This window comes from Sceloporus undulatus, chromosome 11, assembly GCF_019175285.1.
Source record: "Sceloporus undulatus isolate JIND9_A2432 ecotype Alabama chromosome 11, SceUnd_v1.1, whole genome shotgun sequence".
Lineage (NCBI taxonomy): Eukaryota > Metazoa > Chordata > Lepidosauria > Squamata > Phrynosomatidae > Sceloporus > Sceloporus undulatus.
The window spans coordinates 5,582,964-5,587,702 of NC_056532.1; the positions used below are offsets into that span (position 1 = coordinate 5,582,964).

Sequence of the window (4,739 nt, forward strand, 5' to 3'; positions counted from 1 at the left end):
ATTATTATTATTATTATTATTATTATTATTATTATTATTATTATTATTATTGAATCATTCTGCTTCTCAGGAACAGAGGAAGCTGCCCTCATATCAAGGCCACCCTGGGGATCTTTGTTGGCTGAGCAAGAGCTTGTGTCCAGGAGAGACTGGGAGGGCTCTGGGTGGGAAGGCGGCAGACCACCCCCCAGGAACCCTTCTCTGAACTTTAAGTGGGGCAAAGTGAGCCAGGGAGCTTTTTGAGAAGGCTATGGAGGAGCAAATATGAGATTTCAAGGTTCATGTAAAATCCTCTCTTTCCACGGGCCCCATGACATTTCAAGCCTCTGGGGTTGAGCCTGATGGATCCGTACTAGAAATTACCCAGTAAAGGTGCCAACACCAAAGAGGGCCCAGATAGCATTTCTCTTATAGCAAGGCTTCACTACAGAAACACAGGTTTCCTTGGGAATCCAAAGTGTACAGCCAAACAAGGCCTGGGATACAGAGGGTCAGAACAGACCCCAGGAAGGAGAGTCTGAGCAACGGTGGCGATGCTACCCAGCTTCCCAATATCTTAACCCTTCTGGATGTGGAATGGAAAGAAGAAAAGGAAAAGAGGGGAGCTGGTCTTCAATGTGCCTCTAGACTCCTTGACCCTTTCCTGCTTTTCACACTGAAACAGGCTCAGTCATCTTTCTCTTTCAAAACGTGGAAGGTGAAAGTCTTCCAGGGAGGGTCTGGGTGCTGCTTGGCTCCTGGGTGTGAGGCTTAAGCCCACAAAAAGACATCCTGGGCTCTGCGCCAAACAGCTGATTTGGTGGGAGGGCAAGAAGAAGACCCCCACCTCCCTGTACCTCAGCGTGGCATCTTCCCTGGCCTGGCCCCCTACTTCACCTGCGCACAGCAAAGAGGCTTTGGAGCAACGGCCACTCCCTGGGAAAAGCAATGCAGCACCAGGAAGAACCATGGTGATGTGGAAGAAAATCTGGAGTCCCCAGGGAAGCCCAGCCCCAAAGATCGCTTTCCTCTCCCTCCTGTTGCTGCTGCTAATCCCTCTCTTGTTCCAGGCTGCCCCACAGACCCCTCTCCCTCTCTTCTGCCACTTCATTAAAGGCTCTGGGATTCCCAAATGAACTTTCCAGGCGGACAGCAAAAGCGCACCAGAGGGAGAGAGGCTCAGCTGTCCGCAGCAGGGCAGGCTTGGCTTTGCTGGGACGCTGGCACAGGCCAAACTTGGCTGTTGCCCAAACAGGAGCCGCTTGGCAGCTGTTGCCACCGGAGCCTCATTTCATGGCAGATTTGGGGGACTCTCCTTAGCCCAGAGACCAGCAGAGGGATTGCAGGGGATGCTGACAAGAATCCAGCAAGTGAAGAGACCCTTCCCAGAGGATGGGATGGGGGGCATCCCCCCCCCATGTCTCCAGCATGCCCTTTCCTGGAATGAGGACCTCCCCTTGGGTCAGATTCATGCCAACCTTGGCATCCTCCCATCCTGCTTCTCTTCCATCTCCCAGATTAAAGGAATCGCTCTCAGCTGTTCAAACTTGCCTACTCATAAAACCCACCCTTGGTTCTTTCTTCAGGTGATGCCCCAAAAGTTCAATGAGGGTATCTCTGCAGAGCAGGAAAGGAGCACATTAACAGTGCCAGGTGCTACCTGTGATTCATCCCTTCATGTGCTAGTTGAGGGTTGGGTAGAGCATGGCCTGTGGGTCACATACGCCCCCTGGAACCACTCACACAGCCCCTGAAGCTTCCATCAACTCTACAAAGCCACCCATTTAAAAGCTGGTGGCATTTTTGGGGCCCAGGCCACATAGAAAGCTCCCCAAATGCAAGCACTAGAATACCTCAAACCCATCCCTGCAAGCAATCCAGAACCCTCAAAAGCCTTTGTTTCCCTCTACAATCCCTCTCAAAATGGAACTGATGGGACACAAGATGAACTACAGAAGGAAATAGAGGAATCTGGGCTTTCTGTGGGTTTAGTCCTATGATGGGGAGGGGGGTACTGACCTCTGCTCTCCAGCACACCTCCAGGGCCCCAGAAATCCAACTAGTCCAGAAAAGCCCTGTGAGAGTTGCGAAGAAGCTTGGTGTTTGTGTGTCTGCCACGGGGCTTGGATTTTCTTTCATGCAAGGACAGAAGGCAGATGAACTAGGAAAGAGGTTGGCTTGGGTGTGCCAGTGGGCTCTATTAACATTGAATTCAATTAACATTGAATTTCTGTGTTAGTGGGGCCAAAATGCCCTCAAGGCAACAGATCCCATCTGATCTGGAAAGCTAAGCAGGGTCAGCCCTGGCTAGTCCTTGGGGACTTATAAAGAATATTGGGCACTGTCGGATCTATTTCAGAGGAAAGAACTGGCAAAGCTAACTGCCTTGCCTAGGAACCAGGTGTCATCCTCTGGAGGAAGCTACATTCCCCTTCAGTGTCCATTGGGGTGCTCTCTGTCCTGTAGCTGCCTCTGCTGCCATTGCACCTGGGTGCAAGAGAGTGCCCCCTTCCATCCTCTGGTCCTCCCCCTTCTGCCGCAGGAGCTGCTCACTCCCTCCCCTCCCTCCCTCCTTGCACTTTACCTGCGCAGCTGCTTCCTTCCTGCAGCCCCCAGCGGGGACGCTTGAGAGAGAAGGATTTTTTTTTGGGGGGGGGGGGAAGGAGAGGGAGGCTTCTGTAGGTGCTTGGGAACAAGACGGAACAGAAATTGTTTCACACCTGGCCCCAAAATTACACCACGCTTGGCGCACTGCCAACCCAAGCTGGCAGCCTGCCCCGGCTCCGGCGGACATCAATTAAAGGAGGCCGACAGCAGCAGCAGCAGCACTGCTGCTTCTCGTGATTCTCTGCAGCCACATCAGCAACAGCCCCCCTCCCCAAATCACAGCCCCGGGACCCAGAGGCTGTCAGGTGGGAGGCCCCCTCCTCTCTCCTCCCGGGGTCCCATGCCCAAGGTTTGACTCAGTTCAATCCGCTATCCCAGCTTTCCTCTTCTCTCCCCTTCTCCTCTCCCTCTGTCATAAATGTGGCTTCAGCCCCTAACCAGTGCCCTCTGGATGTATGTTGGGCTGCTGGCTGGGGAGAATGGGATCTGCAGTCAAAGCATCTGGAAGATGTCATAATGCAATGCCAAATTACTGTGACTGAAGTCTCTTCTTACTGAGCAAAAGGAAGGAAAGGCTGGAGAGACCCATTACCTTCAACCTTTCAAAAGCAGTATGAAGAGGGACCTTGGAGGTCTTTAAGCAGAGGCTGGATGGCCATCTGTCGGGGAAGCTTTGACTGAGATTTCCTGCATGGCAAGGGGTTGGTCTGGATGGCCCTTGTGGTCTCTTCCAACTCTATGATTCTATGATTCAAAGTTACTTTATGGGTGAGATGAGTTACTTTCAGGAGGAAACTGCAGGTGGAACAAGAGGAATAAAGGGAATAATAAGGAAATAAAACTGCAGCACAGTCTGTTGCAAGGCCGGGAAGAATCCGATTTGCCCCCAAAAGTGGGTTTGGGGAGCGGAAGCAGGTGCTTCTCTGACCTGGCAGGGCATCACTCTCCAGGTAAGGCCTGACTGGGGCCATCACAAAACCATTTGCCACTGAGGCAGAGCCACAAACAGTGGCCCCTATGACAGTTGAATGCTGACCGCTTCAAGCCAGCCGAGGGAGGCAAAAAAGCCCATGTAGAAGAAATGGAGGGGACAGAGGACCTGTTCCAGGCACAAACGTAATACACTGAACAGGTATTAATTAAATCAAAGGAAGGTGCACCCCAATTCTGCAGCCTCACAGAGCCCCAAATACCTCTTTAGTGTTCACAAAGGGCTGGAAAGAGTCTGGCGACTGCACTGGATCTAACTTTGACACACACACACACACACAACACCCCCCCTCCGGAGGGAGCACGTGAAAGGCAGAAGCCTGGTCTGGCGCAGGTGAAGAACGGCTGCCAGGGGTGGGTGGGTGACAGGGAAGGAGAGCCTCCCCAGTTGGACCCACAAATGAGAAAAACAGATTTTCTGCTGCAGGCATTGTGCGTGTGTGCATTGGGGGGAGTCTGGATGTTTGGAGGGACCCTGGGGGAAGGAGGGGGCTCCTGGCTTTTTGAGAAAAGGTATTTTAAAGCCCTGAAAAAAATGAACATGTGTCAGGCTTGGGTGAAGCCTCAAGTTTCAGGACCAGCCCCCCCACCTCAGCCCCCTCCAAAGGACCCCTGGGGTTGTGGGCTGTGCAAAAAGCATTAACCCGTTCTCTCCTGCAGTATGGCTGGCAGATGCCCATTCGGCCCACATTTGCTCAACTCTGGGCCTGTTTGCTGTGGCCCAAAACACACACACAAGACACACATCCCTTCCACCTGCGTCTAGTTTCTACATACACACACACACACACCCCACATCAGTGGCTACTCCCTGGAGGCTGCGATGGGAGGCTCGACTGGTCCCCTCTTTTTCTGCTCGCAGGCAAAGACCTCCTTATTCAGGCAGGCCTTGCTTGGGTTTATGGCTTATGCGGCTGTGCCTTTACCTTTTTTAAATGATGTTTTGAATGTGTGTGTGCCTTTTAAACTTTTGCACAAGTACTTTTTAAAAAGCTTGTGTTGTTCTCAACTAGATGTAAGCTGCCTTGGGTCCTATCCAAGGAGAAAGGTGGGATAGGAATTAAAACACCCCAAAGCCACCAGACACACACACCCTGCCATGGAATGAACCCAAGATCCACTTCCACAAAATGTGGAAACGGTGGTGAAGCGCTTAAATCTGG

General features: G+C 52.1%; 1 protein-coding gene across 1 annotated transcript in view; it reads right to left on the reverse strand.

The window, feature by feature from the left end:
- SMG6 (SMG6 nonsense mediated mRNA decay factor) overlaps positions 1-4,739 on the reverse strand; it is a 65,339-nt gene that overhangs the window by 18,907 nt on the left and 41,693 nt on the right. The gene's annotated exons all lie outside the window — the stretch shown is intronic.